Source organism: Mustela erminea, chromosome 5, assembly GCF_009829155.1.
Source record: "Mustela erminea isolate mMusErm1 chromosome 5, mMusErm1.Pri, whole genome shotgun sequence".
In the NCBI taxonomy this organism is placed as follows: Eukaryota; Metazoa; Chordata; class Mammalia; order Carnivora; family Mustelidae; genus Mustela; species Mustela erminea.
Genome location: NC_045618.1, coordinates 16,781,028 through 16,804,398, shown reverse-complemented (window position 1 = coordinate 16,804,398; position 23,371 = coordinate 16,781,028).

Here is a 23,371-nt window from a genome sequence, read left to right as displayed (position 1 = left end):
TCTCTATGTCTGTTTATGTTTACTTATATATTTAGGTACTCCTGTGTTAGGCTGCATAAGTACTTATGGCTATATCCCATTTTTTAAAAAAGATCTATTTGTTTATTTATTCAGAGAGAGAGCATATGAGTATGTGAGCAAGTAGAGTATTAGATTCCTCTACTATTATTGTATTACTGCTAACTTCTCTATGTCTGTTTATGTTTACTTATATATTTAGGTACTCCTGTGTTAGGCTGCATAAGTACTTATGGCTATATCCCATTTTTTAAAAAAGATCTATTTGTTTATTTATTTAGAGAGAGGGCATATGAGTATGTGAGCATGCATGTGCACAAGTTGGGGGGAGGGACAGAGAGAGAGAAAATCCTCAAGCAGACTCCTCACTAAGCATGAAGCCCAATGCAGGGCTCTATCTCAGAATCCATGAGATCATGACATGAGCCAAAACCAACAGTCAGTCGCTTAACTGACTGAGCCACCCAGATATCCCGGTAATATCCTCTGTTTTGATTGACACTTTTATTATTATGTAATGCCCTTCTTTGTCTTTTGTTACACTCTTTGTTTTAAAATCTATTTTGTCTGATGTGAGTGTGGCTTCTCCAGGTTCTTTTTGTTTCCATTTGCATAGAATATGTTTTCCGTGCCTTCACTTTAAGTCAGTGTGTGTCTTGATAGAAGTGAGTCTCTTTTAGGGAGCACAGAAATGGCTCTTGCTTTGTTACCATTGTTGTTGTTTATCTATTCAGTTCCTCTACGCCTTTTGATTACTTTGTTTGTTTACATTTAAAGTAATTATCGATAGGTTTCCATTTATTGCCATTTGTTGTTTTTGTAGTTTTTAATCTGTTCCTGTTTTTTCTCCTGGTCTCTTCCCTTCTGATTTGATGGTTTTCTTTAGCATTATGCTTCAGTTCCTTCCTCTTTACTTTTAGTGCATCTATTGTAGGTTTCTGCTTTGTAGTTATGATAAGGTTCATATATATCTCTAGCCTATCATAACCTGTGAATATTCTTAAGTTCAAGTGTGTTCTAAAGACACATTTTTGCTCCCCTCAATGTTTTATGCTTTTTATATCTTATTTTGTGTATCTCTTAACTACTTTGTGTATTTATAATTAATTTTACTTCTTTGCCTTTTAACTTTCATACTAGTTTTTAAGTGGCTGATCTACTGCCTTTACTATATATTTGACTTTACCAGTGAGATTTTTTCCTCCCATAATTTTCTTTATTCTAGTTATGGCCTTTTCTTTTCCACTTAAAAAAGACCCTTTAACATTTCTTGTAAGACCAGTTTAGTGGTGATAAACTCCTCTACTTTTTGCTTATCTGGAAAACTCTTTACCTCTCATTCAACTCTGAATGATAATCTTGCCAGGAAAAGTCTTGTTGGCTGCAAGTTTTTCCCCTTTTAGCACTTCATATATATCTTGTCACTCTCTTTGAGCCTGCAAAGTTTCTGCTGAAAAATCAGTTGGTAGTTTTAAGGGTTTTCCCTCAAATGTAACTATTTGTTTTTCTCTTTCTGCCTATAAGAGTCTCTCTTTATTCTTAAGTTTTGCCATTTTCATTATCAAATGTCTTGGCGTGGTTCTCTTTGGGTTGATCTTATTTAGGACTCTCCACCTACTGGACCTGGACGTCTGCTTCCTTCTCCGGGTTAGGAAAGTTTTCAGCCATTATTTGTTCAAATAAGTTTTCCTCCCTCTTTTCTTTCTCCTTTCCCCAGGTAAAGTGAAAGCTATTATACTTGATGTTGTATTGGTTATCCCTTAATATACTCATTTTTAAATCTATTCTGATTGGGTGATTTCCATTCTTCTGTGCCATCTGATCTGCTGTTGATTCACTCTGGTGTATTTCTCCTTTCAGTTATTGTATTCTTCAGCTCTGACTGGTTCTTTCTCTCATTTCTTAACTTGTGGCTGAAGTTCTCACTCTGTTCCTCCATTATTCTCCCATGTTTGATGAGCATCTTTACTTTGAACATTACTTTGAACTCTTTATCATGTAAATTGCTTATCTCTTTTCATTAGTTTTTCTCCTACCCTCCTCCCTGGGACTTTATCATGCTCTTTTGTTTGGAACATATTTCTCTGTCTCTCCATTTGGTTTGACCTTCTGTTTGTTTCTATGAATAAGGAGAATACATACCCCTCCCAGTCATAAAGGAGTAGCTTTGAGTAAGAGCATTTTCCACATAGGCTGTGTGTGCCTGGCAGCTTTGAAGTTAGAGTAGGCCCAGCCTTGGGGGGTCCTGGGAGACACTGTGAGAGGGCTGTTATTTGGAGGAACAGCTGAAGCTAAGTTGGGTGCCACGGGGGTTCCCTGGGCTATCCTCTACCAGGGCCAGCTTTGGGGGCTGGCTGGAGCTGCTGGGGGTCAGGAGCTCAGGGTACCCTGGGATGGGCCTAGCAGGCTGGCTAGAGTACCTGGACCCCTATCCCACCTGTGCTATCAGGGTGGTGCTTGCTAGTGCCTCCAATCCCAGAAAGAGTTCCAACAGTACCCTACATTTTGGTGGATACTTTAGGGTTAGTAAATTGATTTGCTTTGCTTATAGTCAAGTTGTTTGTTAAACTGCTGTGCCCTCAGGTAAGTGAGTCTTTGTGTAGGCCCCTCAATGATAGCCTACTGCAGGCTGCCACATTCTCGGTGGGGTTCCCATCATTACTGTATCTCTATCTCTCCCAGCCTTCTCTGCATGGGTTATTAGTTGGTTGTGCAGAGGCTTTTCTATAAGCTTTCCTTTCTTGTTCAGGATGAATTGTTCCATATGTAAATGTAGAATCATGATGGGAGGAGTGAGCTCCGGATCTTCCTACACTGCCATCTTGGACCTTCCAAATTAATGGTAGTGTTTCATTAGGGACACCTGGGTAGCTCAGTTGGTTAAGTGTCTGACTGTTGATTCTGGCTCACTACCAGGGTTGTGAGATTGAGCCTGGAGTCTCTCCTCGCTGAGCATGGAGCCTGCTTAAGGTTCTCTCTCTCTCTCCCCCTCTCCTTCTGTTCCTTTCTTGTCCCCTCTCCACTCTCACATATGTTCATTTTCTCTCTCTCTCTCTCTCTAAAAAGAAAGTAGTATTTTATTGGGAAATAAATACTGCATCTTTTTCATTGGCAGAAAAATAAGAATCTGAGAATAACATATCCACATTCCCAGTGATTTGGATAAAATGTTATGAAGGACAGAAAGAACATGAGATAACTCATTATAAGTTGTTTAAATAATTAATTCAAAAAAGAAATTGTACATAGTACTTATTTATAAGCCATTCCTTTTTATAGTAAAGAGTTCATAAAGAAATATTCAATTGATTTCTTCAAAGAAAGATGACAACACAAGAAATCATTCAGGTGTAAGAATCTTTCATTTTGATCGTGGTATTTTCAACTCTCAATTTTTAAAATAGTCAACTAGTGTATTATTATATATAAGCTGCCATTCTTGCACATCCATTTTCGTCCAATTGCCTTGATCAATACAGGAAAAAATGCTATAAATAGGGCAGTTGAGCTTCATTAGTGTTTGACTTTCAGGAAAAACACTCATGTATGATTTTTTTTTTTTAGAGCTTCTTTTTTTTTTTAAAGAAAAGAATGAAAAGAGCAATTTTAAAAGGTCATAATGAGTTTTGTGGATGCATAATAGACACATCAGTCTATGTAAGATAAATACAGCTTGCCAAAGCATGTGATCAGAGTACTAAATATTTTTCCACGCTTTTTTTAATTGGAGGAAGAAAATTAAAAGGACCAAACACAAGATCCAATTTGTAATTTTCATCTGTAATTTACTTAACATAACAAACTTCCTGAAGATATGGTTAAATAGACTCAGCAGTTATGACAACTGCCTCTGGAGTTAGACCAGGTTTGTCTTGCAAACTTACCTGTTACTAGCTGTGTGACCTTGAACCAGGGCCTCATCCCTTCTGGGCCTCAGTGATCTCACATACACTAATGGGGTTAATAAGTCTGCCTGTCCTACAAAATAATTGCAAGAATTAAATGAGATAAACAATGTAAATGGTATAATATGGTGCCTGGTGCCTAGTTAAATCAGTTAGCTATTATTACTGTTCTATTTAGGAATCAGAAGGTAGGTCCTTGTAAACCACGCCCTTAATTAGGAAGTGACTGAAAAGCGGAGTAGTGAAGCGAAAGGGATCTGGTCAGACCACCTGAGATCAACAGTCAGGAGACTGATCCAACCCGAATCAAGCAGAGCCCTAACTAAATCCCTCTCCCTCACTAATCTGGTTGCAAGATCTTGGCAAGGCCTTTCTGTTGTCATTTCCTAATAAGTAAAACAAGGACAATGCCAACATTTATCCCCTGGTTGTTATAGAATCAAATGTATAAATAGGTTTAAGTGCTTAGGACAGAGTTAGGAACTGCTCTATAAACATTAGCTTTTATTATTCACTTATATCAAGAAGTTTTACTACGGTTCTATGGCAGACAACATCATTAGGATAAAAGCCCCTATTGTACTTCTGTGCTCCTGGAAATTTTGACAACTCTGCATGAAAACGGGCAATGTTTAGAAAATTATCTTCTGGGGAGAAGTCTGGAAGCTTCAGAATTCAAAACCGTTAAGTATTAAACAAGGGCAACAAAAGTCTGACCGTCCCCCAAAGAACTCCTCGTTTTCCTTTGGGCTCACATTTCCTGCTTTCTTCTTCTTGTGAGATGCCATATGTGCTCAAAAACCTTGGAGAGGCTTTGCTTAGTGATCTACACCAGCTTCTTTTCTTAACTCTCTGTAATACTCAGCAAGATTAAAATATCAACCCAGTACTCTATAAAACCTGTAAAGCGTGGGTTATTTCCAACCACAACGTTTGGACTAATTCCAGGAAATCAACTCCACAAAGCACATGCTTGCTTACGATGTAAACCAAGAAGGAAGCGTATAGTATTTGTTTTGACAAGTTTGGCCCCACGGTGTTTGAGAATATGCTACTCTTGCTGTCTCAACCTTGGAAATTGGAACTATCATTAATGTAACAGTAGAAATCAGCTCCCTGTGCAAAGACCCTTGGTGGTTCTTCACTGCCTACAGGATTAAATCTGTTTTAATCTAGTATTTAAAAGACTCCTGTCCATTAGCTCAGTTTACCCTCCTCCTTGGAGCAATATTTTCTACTAAGTGTCTATAACCTTTTCTTAACAGAGGCTCTCTAAAAAAATTAATATTTAAGGACAAACCAGTTTGGGAAATATGTATTCTAAATTTCTCTCTCATTCATATTGTCCTGCTCCGTGATAAAGTTTCTGAAAAGTCCTGCATGAAAGAAACTTGCCTGATTTTATGTCATTCAACCTTTCCAACCATTTTGAACCAAACCAGTTGGATAAACACAGTTTTCAAAGAAAAAAAAAAAAAAAGTGTTTAGCGAGATTGGGTTATATCGTCCTTCCAAATAACACACACCTACCCCTATTTCCTATTCATGTGTATGTCTGTGCAAGCTTGTGTGTGTGCCTGTTTTCTCCAAATGACCACCTCCCCCACAGGGGAGCTCTTCACTAGGATCCTGACACAACACGATTGTGTCTTTCTATCTCCTCACAGAGACTCCCCCGTCACATCTAAGCTGACAGTGATGCTCTCCCCATTCAAGTTATGTTCAGCCTCTGCTTATAAATACTTATTGGCCATTTATGCCCGGCACCCCATTGTGTATCATCTTTTACAAATCCAAGTTGAGAGTTTAAGTTTCCTGCCATTGACAACCACTGTTTAGTGAAACAAAAAAGGCATCAACTGGGTAGTCAGGCAGATGAACGAGACCTCATAGCCCAGTTCTGTTCTTCCTGGTGGTTGACTTCAGACAAGTCCTTCCCCTCAAAGCCCTAGTCCCTAGTGCGGTCCTCGGAACATGGTCTGTGGATTTGCTACCTGCACAAAGTAAGGTTCTTCCTGGGCAGCATCTGGCACACAGAGAACACTCAACAAACATCATTCACACATTGTTGTCTCCCTACCAGGAAGCCCAGCCTTGGGTCTTTATAGTCAGGGAACAATTTTAGTCATTGGTTTAATTAATGTAATGATACTGTTTGCTCTCTGCAAAGTTCTTCAGCTTCTGTCATCCCATCTGTAATGTAGTGAGCAGAGCACAGACAACTGAGTGGAGATCAGAATGTGCAAAGCATGTTGCAGGGACGAGACAGCAGCGGCGTGGGGAGCAGGCTGAGTCGAGGTGGGGGTCGGCGTGCAGAAGGTTTGGAGCACTGGGCACCTGGCCTGCACCACCGAGCTCTCAGCTGCTTCTCTGCCCAAATACTGTGAAAATGGCGTATAAATACCTTCTTGTCTTTCACTGTGTTTTTACTCTTCCTGATCTAAAATGGCTCAAGAACATGCCGATGTGATCTTACACCGGCAAGGGTGCAAAGAGAATGATGGTCTGTCCTAAAAGGAAGAGTTTCCTTGTCACCACAATAGCTCAAATAGCCCTTGTTCCCGACGCAGAATCTTCCTGAGAAAATAGTGGTCATCATTAATGCCTTGCATACAGACTCCTCATTGTTTTTCCTTGTGCTATTTCTTTGCACTTGGATGTAGAAGCAATAAATTTCCAGTGTAATGAAACTCACTTATCAGATTTCCCAGCATCAAATTTCATATTAGGAACGAAAAAAAAAATCAGTCTAACTGGACTCAATATAGTCGTAAACCAATATTTGTAAGCTGTATCAGAGATTAAGCCTTCATCGTCGTGTTTATAAGCTTCCCATTGCAGCCTGGAAATAACAATTTTCCTAGCTGTTATTTCATGATGTGAAATATTCCTTAAAATAATGGATCAAATCAATTCAGGCAACATTCAAAGGATCAAATATTTTCTCGGAAGGAAAGCATACACCCAATGAGTACATTTCCCCTTTAAAACTATGTGTTAATTTCCTAAGTTTTAAAGAGAATGATTTTTTTTTAAATTCTTTTGGTGATGTTACCAGGAGTGCTAAAAACCATTTTATGAGGCAATTTAAAGTTTCTCATTTAGCAAAAAAGTTATTGCTCCACTGTTTTATTCTTGAACTTGAGATCAAGTTTTAACCAATATCATTTTAACATTATTTCATTTTTCTATTCAATATTTCCATTTTTTCAAAGAAATACTCAGAGATTCGTATTATTTTGAGGGTTCCTAGAGGGGAGGTGGGTGGGGGTTTGGGGTAACTGGGTGGCAGGCATTAAGGAGGGCCCTTGACAGAATAAGCACTGGGTGTTATACGCAACACATGAATCACTAAATTCTACCCTGAAATTAATAATACACTCACTGTATGTTAACTAACTTGAATTTAAATAAAACAAACAAAAAAATGTGTATCCAGAGTCTTAAAAGGAGCAGCAATAACCACACATGAATTTATATCTTGCATTGCTGTGCTGGTTGGGAGAGTAGAAAATGGGGCAGATACACTTTAATTATCAGCATCTCTATTTTATGTTTGAGTTTTTATAAACACAAGGAACAAGCACAAATGCACACAATAAATGTATGTACAAGTTATTGCATATACTATGTATGCTTAAAATTCTAATTAAAGCAGTTAGCAATGACTCTCATTTAGCAGCACGTAAAATGAGTAATTATGCTTGTTGAAAGACGCCAGGGAACAACTGTGAAAGAGCAGCCCATGAAACCACAACCTCCCAACCACAGGGAAGTTGGTGGGAATTAAAATCAGAAAGGAGAAACTGAATCTGGCTCTTTATGGGTGCTCCTTCTCCAAGTGCGCTGAGATGTACCGTTTACAAGCCATGTTTTTAATTTATAGCACCAGAGGTCCAACGTTCTTCCTGTGAAATGCACATGCCTGCAGATTTATTTTAACCAATTTAAAAAAAAATGCAAGATGTGCTAGCTATTATATGGACATCTTCAATTTGACGCATCTGTACTGTGTCTAACTTGAACATTTGGACAAATAACTTCAATTTTAAACTCCTGAGTAAGGGAGAACTTTGCTTAAAACACACTTAAAGGCTGCGTAATTGCACAGAAAGGTATTGTTTACATGTAGCTACACACTAGTAGTTCAAAAAGAAGGTTTTTTAAACTCATAGTCAAAGCGTTTGTAAAGCAGAAAGGAAAAAAGAAAGGAAAAGATAAAATAAGAAAGAGAAGGAAAAACAAAAAAGAAATAACCCTCTCTGTGGCCTCAGAGAAAATTGCACACGGAAGGAGAAGGGGCTGAAGTTCGACTTCATTGAAGAGCTGCCACTCACCTTTGTTGAACAAGTTGCTTCAAGAACTTTGGTCAGTTACATTTTAGGAGAAAAGTTCCTTGTTTCTGAGCCTCCATTGTAGATGGCCAGACAAGATTTTAAACAGTGTGTCGATTTATTGTTATATTTCAGTGGTTGCGGGGGGGGGACGAGACACTTTACCGAATCACAATTTTTCCTTAATCGATCAATTATTTTTATCTTATTTTTTTCTTTAAAAATAGTCAGGGTGGCTCTCCGCCGGCCGGGATTTCCAAATTAACCTGTACGGTTGCTCGGAAAAGTCCGCAATTGCGATGACGGCCCTGCCCGCTCCCTGCCACTAGGAGGCACTGCAGCCTGCTTTATGAGAAGGACGAAATCTGGCGAAGTGAGTATTCCACACAACTATGGCTCTGGTGTCATTCCCTATTTAATGGCTGTCAGTGAGGGGGAAAGACAACGTGGCGGGTAATTAAAACCAAATTGCAGGCAGGAGATGACTGCACAAGAATGATATTGTCATTAATACTGATTTAACATGCACCTGGGTAAGGTGAGGGAGAGCAGCAAGGGAATTCACACAGACGCCAGGGTTGCCTGATTTAAAGATGTAGTGTTTCCAGCTGAAGCATGTTTAAAAACTGAATAAAACCATCATATTATGACAGCAGAAATAAAACGGAAACAAATGTTCTACATATGTCTATTAAAAAAAAAAAAGAAAGAAAGAAAAATCTTTTATTTCTTTTAGCTCTGCGGGCCAAGCATGTGTCTCGTCCTCTGAAGTTAAAAAAGTATTTTTGCAGAAGTTTTCTTCCCCCTGTTGTTGGCTTCTCCTGTATGGGTTTGTAATCTGCTCATGTAGTTTACTGTTTTCATAAGACTGTGGACAGGGAGCATTTGATTGAAGCAAACACCACTGATTTACAGAAATCATATACCATGGGGGAAAGATTTCAATGCCAGAAATATGCCAGGAGAGGTATTTACATCACGGGATTCGGGGATTTTCCATTCATGGGGAACACCTTGCGAGGATGGTTGAAAGCCAGGACCCAGAGCTCGGAGACATGACCAGTAACATCTATAGTATGAGGCACTTAGCTCACTGCCGTGAACCCCCAAATAAAGAAGAGTATCGTGCTTCTCTTGGTGCCCCTAAAATTATTTAGCTCTTTTACTCTAAGTGATAAGTGCAAACCCCAAACTACAGACACTAACCAGAGTTCCAATGAAGCAGTCTATTTTGTTTAAGATATGTAAAATAATCTGGTGGATATTTCAACATTAAATATTTCCATATTATGACTGAGATTAAAAATTACATCTGTTCCTCGGCAGAAGTAAAGCGCAATGGTTTAGATCATGTACAAATTAAAAACAACCTCTTATTTAAAGGATTATGGGTCATTTAAGGCAGAAAGCATACTAAAATTAAATGTGTTTAGAGAGAGGGAAAAATGGTTACAGTGACAGAGTTCAGCCAATTCCTGAAAACCCTGTGCCGATTGATAAATCTCCTTCTGGTTTCACCTTAAATGAAATGTGTGCATTATAGAAATGGTTATCCTTCTGCCCAGTGCCAAAAGAGATGAATCATTAGGGATGTCATGAAGATTTATAATCACACCATAAAGAAAGTAAATTCAAAGAGCATTCCTTGGGCAATAAAGAACATATTATAGAGAAAGAGCTCACTAAACAAGGTCAGGTAGGAAAAAATGATCAAATGTCATGGTGGCTGGATCTAGACAATGGGAATGGTTTTCATACTCAAATCGTGAACTGCAGAACAGTGATCGGATCTTCTGAACTTTTTTCCAGGCAATGCTTAGCCGTTGACATTTTTAATGAGTTTTGCATGTATAGATGTTTTATTTATGTATCTGTTTGTTGGTCTGTCCCTTCACTGTTAGGGATGGTAACTGGCTTCCAGAGCTGGTAACTGCCCAAGAAGTACCAGTAAGCCCGATAACACTGAAAAATGGGTGGAAAATCGAACTTTTGCCTTTGTGAAGGAATACACAAACTTTGTGGTAGGCTTTGGGTCCGCTATCGGCCACCACGATTTTACAAGAGAGCATGAGAAATGCAACAGGAAGGGGCTTGATTTCACTTGAACTTTATAAAATGCCAAAGAAATCCTTCTCCAACAAGGACACTTTCTGAGACCACGACCCTTGTTCAACGGAGGACCACACCTGCCCCATTCAGGCGTGGGGGTGCTCCACAAACAGATCGACCATTGCGGAATGGACCCAGGCTTCAGGGAGGAGAAACTGTCCTTTGGATGCCAGACAGGATCTCGTTTTCCAATTCTGTTCTCACATTTGAACTGAGAAAGTCAGTGAAGCTCATCTCCACTCCAGTATGAGGATTATCTAGGATCAGTGGCTTTTATGAGTGGAGGGGAAAAAAAAAAAAAAAAAAAAAAAAAGATCTCCATGGTCTCAAAAGAGAAATAACTTTAGAAACGAAGAGTTTCCTCCCATTTCAGACTGCACACACACACACACACACACACACACACACACACACACACCCCAGCATCTGAAAGCCCAATTGTTCAGGAAACATGCTGACATGAGAGAAAGGGACAATTCTTTGGAGGGAGGATGATGCTTCGTTATAATTAATATTGACTTAAAGACAGCCCCGCATGGCAGGTCTTGTGCGGACTGGTCTGTATCCGGGGCACAGGTGCCGGGGACGTGCACAGCAACCAAGGGATCGTCGCTGAAGCTCTCCTTTTGGTTTTCACCCCATTTACTCTTGGATGGAACCTGGCACTCCCAATCTCTTGAACTGTTCCCCCAGGTTGCCCGTGTAACAAATATAATTTTTCAGCAAGATGGCTGCTGCCAGAAGCAGGCTCAGAAATGTCCATTTTAATTAAACATTTTACTTTCAATTACATTTCACAGTTTGCACATGGTGACACACGCTTTCATCGCATGGACTTTCAGATTGCTATATTAGTCCTGTTTTCCTAGGCAGGAAAATTTGTGTTGGTGAAAATGACTCACATCGGAAAAACTCAGCTTTTTCTTTGACTCGATCGGTGGAAAGTTATTTTACAAAAGAAGCACAGTGGCAGAGTATCTAGACTTTGGGCTAGGTTTCTGAGTGTCCAGTCACAAAGAGCCCTCAGATTAATAAACGGACAATTATACGATGGCTTGTAGCAGAAGGAGCCTGTATGTGATGTTACCTATGCCCTTTATTGAGGTGAGAGGAAAAATAAGGCTATGCAAATTTACTGGGGTTTGCATGCCAAGGGAAGCTTTAGAACATAATGATTTTCACTAAAAACCACCCAAACTGTATAATGTACCCTAAAACGCAAAGCAAGCCGACTTGATTCCTATCTTCCAGAGGCTTATGATACAAGACATCCACTCACACAGATACTCATTTTGTTTCAAAATAATACATAAACACATATTTCAAGAACCTTTTTAGATGTCTCCAGATTAGGAAAATATCTTTACTGCAACAAGATAGGAAACTCATTCGTGGCCCTCTGTGGAACACACTGCTTGAATTATTTATCGTTCCAAGGAGCAGGGAAGAACTTTTTTCAGTGTGTGGGGCACAGCGTTTCATTTTCAGCAGATAAAATTGGAGAGTAATGTGGCCCAGGAATCATCTTGTTAAATATGCATCTACGAGGGGATTCCTGGAGGGGAAACAGTTTGTAGGAGACCGTTTCCTATCGTTTAAAGTGAAACATCTGTGGGTTCTCATCCTTCCTGTCCCCCTCCCCACAACTCGGACTTCTAACTAGAAATTAAGCAGGGACTGAAATTCTCGCGGCTTCCCCTACAGATAGCCTCTGTGGCAACGGCTTGAGCTAAAGCAGTCTGGCAGGGCATGATGCAAAGAAGGGGAAAGGTTTCATTTGGATCTTTCTGTTTTACTTTTTAACAGTGATTTTTTTTAAATTTTTTAAAAACCATGATCCCATGGTATATCAAAGATGCCTCCTTCCTTCTCCGTCCGTCTCTCTGTCTCTCCCTCTCTCCTTTCCTTCCTTCTTCACTCCTTTCCTAAGAAAATAGGCTTATAAATATATTTAGAATTTTTCAGCTATTTGTCACTATTTAGTTTCATTGTAGAGGAACCCTCTCTTCAAAAATTCAGGCCAGATTTTATAGGACACGAGATTTTTAAAAGTCCCATCTTTGTCATGGTGTGCCTCACTCATGCTTGTATTTCCAGTATATTAAGGAACAGGTTAAAAAAATATTTTCACAGAGTTTGTGTTTGAAAGCCCAAAGTCAGGAAAGTATTAAAAAAAAATGTACTGGGATAACCGTGCTTGATGCGGAGGCTCAGGTTCAAGATTAACACTCTGCGTGGAACAGACAGCTTTACAAAGTTTACATTCTTTTTTTTTTTTTTTTTTTTTAAATAATTGCTGGCATGAGCTAAAACTCATGACAGCCATGTAACACAAGAGATTATTGTTTCTCAAATGCAGAGACCGAAGTACTTAGGCAAAGTCACACGCTTGGATTGCAGGTGGAGAGACAACGTTTCACCTGACAGGCGAATCTAGTGAGCCCCGCGCCTCCCACAGAGCTGTGTGTGCAATGAAGAGCCAAGCGCCACATCCCATTTGAAGAAAGGAAGTATAGTCCTACACTAATCTTTGGAAAGAAAAAAGCCTTCAAAGATCAGCTGGGCAAAAACTCCCCCCAAAAAGAGCTGTTGGCCACCCATGGGAAAGCAGGCAGATCTGAGCTTGGGATGCGGCAAACATCGAGAAAATTGATTCCCCATAGACATGAAAAATACAGAGCAACACCCATCAGACATTCACGCACGGATATGGACATATGGGAGCATACATGTGTCCATGTCGAGATAACACAAAGACAGTCTTTGAGAATGACGACCCCATTCTGAAATTAACCCGTCCTTTCAACCAGGTAACCCTGGCAATTTTCTACCAAAGAGCTCTCTTCTTTATTATTATTAACGTTGTCATTGTTGTTGTTTGTATTTTAGCATTCTAATGGCTCAATGGCATGCCGAGACCTCATGCTGTGTGTGTGAGAGCCCATGGTCATGGATGGCCAGGGTGACCATATGTCCCAGTTAACACAAGACAGGCCTGTTGAGCAAAGCCTGTTGTTTCAATATAATTATTAATAGCATCATCTTCTCTCTCAAAAGTGTCTTAATTTGAACAATTAATTCTATGGACACTATGGATGAAAGACGTTCGAAGTCACCCACATTTAAATGGTGACCTAGGATTACCTGTACCTAAGGCATCAGATGGTCTCTAATGAGGCAAACCATGAAGGATATTTCATAGCTCATTGAGCAGCTCTGCCATCTTACTCAGGGCCCAGGCCAGAATGGGGGTGTGATGGGCCTGAAGGAAAAGCTAGAGGTTGACAGAATCAGAATCGTACCTTGCTACTTCCTTGATTTTGGCCTTGTACCACGGGACTTGATGTAGCTCTGAAAATATGTTAAAATTCCCACAGTCACTGAATGCATAATGGTATTTTTTTGAATATTTACTGTTTGATACTGAAAATACCACACCCCACTAATAAAGGTTCTAGAAGTGTTATATGCAATGGAAATATGAGTCCATCAGTGTAAGCTGTGAATGTATTTTTATATTTTCTAGCAGAAAAGAGTAAAAACAGGTGAAATCATATTTTTTAAAGATTTATATACTTATTTTAGAGAGAGGGCATGCAGGAGTGGGGGCATAGGGAAGAGGAAGAGAGAGAGGAGAAGCAGACTCCCTGCTGAGCATGGAATTTGATCCCAGGACCTTGAGTGAGATCATGAACTGAGCTGAAACCAGAAGTCAGACGTTGAACCAACTGAGCCACCCACATGCACCGAATTTACTTCTAATAGTATAACCATTTAATCAGACTTATCCTGTATATTAAAATTTCACTGACCTATACAAAATGTTACTATCAAGATATTTTAAATTCCATATATTTTTCTGAGTCTTCAAAATTTTGTATATTTACATTTGTAGCTCATTTCAATTTGGACTATCTACTTTTCAAGGACTCCATAGTCACATATGGCTAGGGGCTATTATATCGGACATTCAGAGTTCAAGCATGTAAGTCAGTAAAACATCTCACTATATACTTTAAAGAATTTTGTGGATTATCATGTGGCTATGAATATTTGGATGCAGGTCACTGTGTAGATATATTTTTTCATTTGTCTTGGGTAGATATCAAGGAGTTGAAATTCGGGGTCATACAGCTAGTTTATGTTTAACTTCTTAAGAAACTAGCACAGAGGGGCGTCTGGGTAGCTCAGTGGGTTAAAGCCTCTGCCTTTGGCTCAGGTCATGAGCCCAGGGTCCTGGGATCGGAACCCCCCCCACCCCCGCATCGGGCTCTCTACTCGGCAGGGAGCCTGGTTCCTCCTCTCTTTCTGCCTGCCTCTCTGCCTACTGTGATCTCTGTCTGTCAAACAAATAAATAAAATATTTAAAAAGAAAAGAGAATTAAAGAAAAGAAAAGAAACGTAACCACAACAGAGTTCTCGAAAGTGGCTGTGTCATGTTACATTCCTATCAGCAATGGATAAGGGGGTGCACTTTGTCCATACTCACAGCAACACCTGTTATTGTCTGACTTTTCGATTATAGTGATTCTACTGGGTACGTACTATTATCTCATTGTGGTCTAGACTGGCGTTTCCCTAATGACCAATGATGTTGATTACCTTTCTGAGGATTTATAAGGCCTTTGGCGAAACATTTATTGACTATTTGACCATTTTTTTAAAAATTAGAGTTTATCTTCTTATTACTGAAAGGTTGTAAGAGTTCTCTAAATATTCTGGATCTAAGTTTTTTGTTTTTGTTTTGTTTGTTTTATCAGATATATGATTTTAAAGTATTTTCTCCCAGACTATGGCTTCTTTTTTTTATCCTCTTAATTAATGTCCTTTGAAGCAGAATTTTTGAATTTTAATGAAGTTGAATTTATCAAATTATTCTCCTATGTATTAAGATTTTGGCATCATATCTAAGAACTTTTTGTGCATATGAGGGTCAGAAATATATTCCTGAACAAGTTGAAATCTGTATGTTTTATTTACTATTTAGCTCTTACATTTAGGCCAATGATCTGTTTGAGTTAGTTTTTGTGTAGTGTGTGAGGTAAAAGTCAAGCTCATTTGGGGCAGTTGGGTGGCTTAGTCAGTTAAGCATCCAACTCTTAATCTCAGCTCAGGTCTTGATTTCAGGGACGTGAGTTCAAATCCAATGTGGGTTTGGAGCCTACTTAAAAAAAAAAAAATGAAGCTCGTTTTTTATCTATTTGTCTTAGCAATACCTGTTGAGAAAAAAAATAATCTTTTCCTGACTGAAATACCTTGCCACCTTTGTTAAAAAAAAAAAAAAAAGTTATTGACCATAGATGTAAAGATTTATTTGTGGAATTTCAAATCTGCTCCATTAATCTAAATGCTTATGATTGCAAAATCACAGAGTAGTCTTGATTATTCTGTATTTATAGTAAAATTTTTATAAGGTAATATGGTACACAAAATCCTAAAATGACCAAGATCTCCTGATCTAATCCCTGGGACTGCAAACATGTTAAGTATCAAAACTTGATTATATTATATCATATGGCAAAAGTGGCTCTATGTGATTAAGGTTAATCAGTTGACTCTAAATTAATCAAAAGGGAACTCACCTGGCTGTATCTGTTCTAATCACATGGTGCTTTTTGAGCACAGAATTTTCCTTGACAGATAGTAGAAGAAAACCTCTGAGAGAGACTTCATGTGTGGGAAAGATGCAGCACACACACACACACACATGTTCACTTGCTAAGTATGTTCACTGTTGCTTCCTCAGGATGGAGAAGGCCATAAAGACAGGAAATGCAGGTAGGTTCTAGAAGGACTGAGGGTCCCTTGACTGACAGCCAACATGGTGACAGGCATGTCAGTTCTACAGCAGGAAGAAGGTAACTTACTCCAAGGACTGACTCTGAGGTCTAGTTGAGAACAAAACTGGCCAAGACTCCAAATTCAACCTCATGAGACATTGAGCAGAGAACCCAGGCATGTCAAGCTGGACTTCTGATGTATAGAGCTGTCAGCTACAAAATGGCCTTTTTTAAAACATCTAATTTTATGATAATTTCTAACAGGCAGAGGAAAACTAACCATAGTAGAATAGCTCTTCCAACTTTTATGCTCATCCTTTTAAAATGTGTTTTCGGGGATTTAGATACTTTACATATCCATATAAATTTTGGGTTTGACTCATTAAATTCCACAAAGAGGCCTGCAAGACTACATTGAATTGACAGGTCATTATCTTAATAAAATTAAATCTTTCAACTGATTAATATTAAATATACATTCACTTATTTAAGACTTTTTAAAATTCCTCTTAGTAATCTTTATTAATATAAAAAATCTTGCAATATTTTTATTAAATTTATTCTTAAACCTTTGATTTCTTTCAGTGGTATTATCAATGGAATTATTTTCTTAATTTCAGTTTTGAATGGTTCCTTGCATACACAGAAATACCCTTGATTTCTAAATATTAAGCTTGTATCTTCTGCACTTGCTAAGTATGTTCATTAGTTCTAGTAGTTTTGGGATGGATTGCCTAGGATTTTCTCTGTACAGGACTAAGTCATGTGCAGATAGTGACAGTTTTACTTCTCTTTTCCAAATCCAATCCTTTTATATTTTTTCCTTTTCCTTACTGCACTTAGTTGAATCTCAAGGAAAATGTTGAATAGAAGTGGTGAGAGTTGACATCTTTGGCATGTTCCCAGTCTTAGATGTAAATAATTCGGTCTTTATTAAGTTTGACAATAGTTTGTAGTTTTGTTTCTTCTTAAAATTGGAAAAATCCATTTTTTCTTAATTTTCTGAGACATTTCATCACAAATGTGTGTTGAATGTTGTAAAGCACTTCTTCCGCATCTATTGAGGTTGTACTACGTGTTTTGTTTTTCATTCAACAATATGGTATGATCTATTAATTGGCTTGTTACTCTAAGCTTGGATTCCTGGAATAAACCCTTCTTGTCATGATGTGTGATGCTTTTTATATGTTGCTAGATTCAGTTTACTAATAATATTTTGTTAAAGATTTTCATGTCACTGTTTATGAGGGATACTGGTCTGTTGTTTTCTCTTCTTGTGATTCTTTGGAAGTGCTCACTTTCAGAGTAACAATGACATTATAGAGTAGGTTAGGACATGTTTCCTCTCCCTCTGTTCCCTGAAAGAGCTTTTGAAAAATTATTCTTTAAATATTTTATAGTATTAATCCAAGAAATCCTCTGAGTCTGGAATTTCCTTTTTGGAAATTTTTTTTATTTCTTTAAAGTTTTAATTAAAAATCTAGTTTTTTCACTCCTGATTTTGAAATTTTATATCTTGCCCCTTTTTTTTCCCCTGTTGGTTTAGCTAAGGGATATTCAGGGATTGTCAGGTTTTTTTTGACCTTGTTAAAAAACCAACTTCTGAGCTCATTGATTATTTTTGTCCCTTTTCTGTTTTACTTACTTTTATTCTAATCTCTATTACTCTTTTTATTTTGCTTGTCTTGGGTTTAGTTTGATCTTGTTTTCCAATTATTTAAGGTAAAAGCTTAGATCATTAATTTGAGAATTTTCTTCTCATCTAAAGCTAAAAAGTTCCAGCTAAGTGCTGCATTAGTGAATTTATAAGAATTTTTTCATATGTTATACATGCATTTTCACTTAGTTAAAACTATATTTCTCTGTGTCTTTTTCTTTAATCCATGGATTACTTAGAATTGTGTACATTTTCAAGTATTTGGAAATATTCCAAATTTCCTTCTTTTTTAAATTTCTAATTCCTTTGTGACCAGATGACAAATTTATGTGAATTTATTAAGACTAATTTGGGGGTGTCTTGTTGGCTTAGTTGGTAGAGCATGCGATTTTTGATCTTGAGGTGGCGATTTTCAGCTCAATGTTGAGTATAGAAATTACTAAAAAAGTAAAAAATAGAAACTTAAAAAAAAAAACCCAAAATGTGTTTCGTGGCCTAGCATATAGTTTACCCTAGAAAATGTTCCACAGTACATGATAAAGTTAAATATATTCTATAGTGCCTTTTGAGAGATTTTTTTTTTAAGTCTTTTTTTTTTTTTAAGATATTTATTTATTTATTTGACAGGCAGACAAGTAGGCAGAGAGGCAGGCAGAGAGAGAGGGGGAAGTAAGTTCCCCACTGAGTAGAGAGCCTGATGCAGGGCTCTATCCCAGAACCCTGAGACCATGACCTGAGCTGAAGACAGAGGCTTAACCTACTGAGTCACTCAGGTGCCCCAACCATTGGTGTTCTATCAGTTATTTTGAGTTGGGTATTCTAGTGTCCAACTATTCATGAAGAAGTGACACTATTGTCATTCAATTTTGTCAGATTTGTTTCATGTATTTTAACTGGTATGTTTCCTGAGGCACTGAACTTTTATCAAAATAAAATGTCTTCTCTTGTTTCTAGTAATATCTCCTATTTCGGTCTCTTTTTGAAAAATATATACCTGTTACTATGGTCACTCCAGTTTTCTTATGGTTACTGAAGATTGATATCACTTTTGTTAATTTATTTGTTTAGTAATTTTCCTTGGCTAAATCTGTGCAATCTCTTTCCTCTATTATATGCAGTTTCTGATATCTCTGTTCATTTTATTCTTTTCTACCTATGAGTTGTCCCTGTGTTGGCATAACTTAGTGTTCAGCCATTGCCCATGAACTTACACATGATTAGGGGAACATATCTGAAGTTTAAAGCATTTTCATGCTTGGCTCATTTTAGGTTTTCCACTCATACTTTCCACTTCCTCTCTATGTGTGTGCACAATTGATATTTGCAGAACTTTCACAGAAGATAAAATTTTTAAAAAATGAAAAAATGGGCAAAGATTTTATAAGAAAATTCAAACCAAAAAATAAAGAGAATCATAATAGTATCACAAATATAATTTCATCAGGAGTCATTAAGCAAGAAAGAAGTCATTTTGTACTTATATTTAAGGTACCATCTACAATGGCCATGAAAGCAATAAACAATCATATGCCAAATAACACAGAAAAAATGCAAATCCATTATCAGAAGTACAAGGAAAATGAACAGAAACACACTTATTGTGGGAGAAGTTGAAACATGTTTTTAGGTATTTCAAAAATATATACCCCCCAAAGAAACACAGTTATAGAGAAAAATGCAAGAAATATACTAAGGTTGATTTAATATATACTTATTGCTCCTTACTCCCCTATATAAATAAGGGTTAAGATTGCCTGAAGGTCTACTCAGTAATGGTTATTCAAGGTGGTGTTCATAACAATGTGAGAGCATTATTTCTATTATGTTTATTTGACAGATAAAGGAAAAAAAAAAACTGTGGCTGGAGAGATCAGTTATTTTCCCTGGGTTGGGTAGCTAACAAATGCTATAATAATATACAAACTCAGGTCCGTCTATGCCAGAAGCCTCAAAGTACACATTATACAGGAAAATTCAGATGAACACATTACAAAAGAAAAGAAAGCTAGAAACTGATAACTTTTTTCTAGCCCCCAAATTATAACCTTTCAAATGTTAAACTGAAGAACTTTCTAAATATCCAACAAATCAAGAGAATATTAAACCTACATCTTCAGACTTAAAAACAAGAAAAATCAGAGCTAAAATGATCCAAAGTACATTAGAACCAAAACTATGCACAACATGTAAATTGTAATATTAAATATATTAATTATGAAGGAATATTTTATATGAATAAAATGTTTAACAAAGAAACTTAGAAAATATCTGCAGGAGAAGAATAAGGATAACAGGAAGATTTTAATTAAGAAAATAATGGAAGAACACCTAGGTGGCTTAGTTTGTTAAGTGTGTGCCTTTGGCTCAAGTCATGATCCCATGGTTCTGGGATTGAGACCCATATCTGGCTCTCTGCTCAGTGGGGAGTCTCCTTCTCTCTCTTCCTCTGTCCCTCCCCTCTACTCATGTTTTCTCTGTCTCTCAAGTGAATAAATCAAATCTTTTAAAGAAAGAAAAGAAAAATTAATAATTTCAAGTTACCAAAAGGAACAGTCATAAAAAATACAGCACTCTACAAATCCGATTATTTCAGTACAATTGCAAATAAAATAGTAACCGAAAATATTGGATACCATGACAAAATAAATCTAAAGTTCTCTCATGGGGGCAAATAATGGAAATATGCAGCAATGGACTGAAAAAGAATAATAAAGATGATCAATCAACTATTTTCAAACACATTGAAATGTCATCAAATAATCACCCCTCACTCAGAGTTCCAGAGTAGACATTTTGCTCTGTGGAAAGAGGCAGACCTGAAGGAAAACAATCCTATATGGGAATCAAATGCATAGTAAAAATGGCATATAAAATATCTGAAGAAATGTAGATTAGTTAATAAATGTGATTTTTCCCCTTTACCATACTTTTGTTTACATTTTATGTTTTCAAGTAATTAGTATTAAATTTAAGAAAAACAAAATTGAAAATAAATTTACATGCATGATAGCATTAGATCTGTTCATTGTAATACATAAGCAGAAGTTGTAAGTATATTTGTAATGTATATTTATATGAATATATGAAATATATATTTCATTTACTAATTTGTCAATAAATAATAAATTCTCCCACAGGGAAAAACTAATAAGCAAAGGATATAGACACAATATAAGAAATAAAAGATACAAATGATTAATTGATTTTAGATAGAATTTTAATGTTACTAGAAATTTTTAATGCCTGTCTTTTGCTAAATCTTCCAGAAAGTAGAAATAAGGACATATTCTCTAACTTATACAGTGGGACTACTATAACCTTAATTCCAAACCTGAGGGCAGTCAATATGGGAAAATTTATAATAAGTCTTCATAAAAACAGATCTACAAAAGCAAAATGAAATATTGGTAAATTCAATCCAACAATGCAGGAGATAAATATAAAAGACCAGTTTGAGTTTATTTCTGGAATGCAAGGAAGGTTTAACATTTTTGAACTGTTCAATGTAGTTGACCTAAACAAGATGATAAAAGAAATAAAATCTTATATTGTCACCCTCAAAATTAAGTAAAAATATTTGATAAAAGTTAAGATCTATTCACTATAAAAATCATATGCAACCTAGGAATAGAAATGCACTTTCTAATTCTGACTAATGCTATCTGCAAAACCAAAAGCAAATGCAGTTAATAATAAAATGTTAATAATGTTCCTCTAAAGTCAGGGGTCAAGAACAAGGATGTCTATGATCTTCACATCTTTTAATATCATGCTGAAAGTCCTACCCAGTGCTAGGTTAAAGTATAGGAGAGAAAAAGAAAGTCATTATTTGTAGTTAACATAATTATGACTATAAATAATCCAATTATCTATATTATTATATTAATAGACTTATATTTACATGGTAATTACAATATGGATATTATATTAGCAGTTTATTAGTAGTTTTCTATAAATAAACTCAATGTACAAACATAAAACATAAATTCATATACCATTATGTTAGAAAAGAAAATTTCTTAAGATATGATTTATATATAATAGCATCAAAATATTAAATTGCTAGAAATGATTCTAATAAAAATGTGCATGTTATCTATAAAAAAACTGTAAAACATACATAAAAACTATGACATAAATGTATAATAAAACATATTTGTGTATTAAAAGATTCATTACTGTAAATAAATGTTACTAAGTTGTTCTATAGATTCAATTAAATTCTTTTTTTTTTAGATTCAATTAAATTCTAATCAAATACTAACAGGGTGTATATATAGAACTTCATAAATGGATTCAAATATACATTGAAATATATCTTGAAAATATGAAAGACCAAAAGTAGACATGATAGTAATAAAAAATAAAAATAAATTGTTCTATTCCAAAGCAAAACATTATAAAATTATAGTCATTGAGACAGTATAGATTTAGAAATAAGGATGATCACAGAATTTATTAAGCCTGAAAGATCAGAAGTAGGGAAAATAAGTATGTGTTTTCCTCTCACATTATCCCTCTTAATAAACATCTTAAGACGTGAAGGCTGAAGAAAGGTATAATCACATGACTTTCACTACTTTTGAATGGGTAATTGTATGTACAAATGACTGTGTTAGGAGCTTGAAGTGCATACTTGATTTGCTACTCACAACAACAAACGTGAGTTACATTTATAAGCCCAGTTAGGGAAGATGGCTGGGCATGACATTCCACGTCTCTCACCTTCTCCACTTAAAGCCATTGCCTTGATTGGTGCAGGTGTGAGAGCTCTTCCTCCAGGTGGAAACTAATTCACTTCCCTTTGAGTAGTAGATCAGTTTACTAGATGGGAGTGAAAACTTTTCCATTATTCTTATTCTGATTATAGGTTTTCACTGTGAGTTAGATTACTCAACTAGAATGAATTTTAAGTTTTTTCCTATGCATGGAAAAAAAATCTGAAATAAAAAGAACTCAAATTAATGTGAAGATTTCTGCTTAATTATAGTTTCTTGAAAGTTCTCTTTGGGCACTAAGAAATGTGAAGTTCAGTACCAAAGGGGAAAGTGCATACTATATTTTTGGAGCCCTTTGATGATCAAGAGACATTGAAATTGTCTCTACGTTAGCTATGGTGTGGGCTGCATTATGGGTCATGCTGCCTTATTTGTAGGCATTATTGTAGCAGGGAATATGATCAGTTTAATTATAATGAGGAGCTTGCTGATATCAAAAGGAGTAATCCATCCAGAGCTTTCATAAAAATGAAAAATAGTTTAACTTTGTAAGACTCTCTCAGTCTTATCTTTCCAGTTTTTAATCTTGCTGCATGTAAACTCAAATTCAGCCATAATCTATTATTTACATTTTTGTCTTATTCTCTAATTTTTGCCATTAGCTGCTCAAGCATTATAAAATTGAACAGCTTGAGATTAACATTCAAGGTTTTAGTCAGAAAAGCTTTACTCTCAAATACCATATTAGAGTTTAGTTATTTATCCATAATCAAATTTATAGTAATTAGATAAAATGCATAAGGATTTAAAATTCATCCTTCATGTAATCTAATTTATATTTATAACTTCA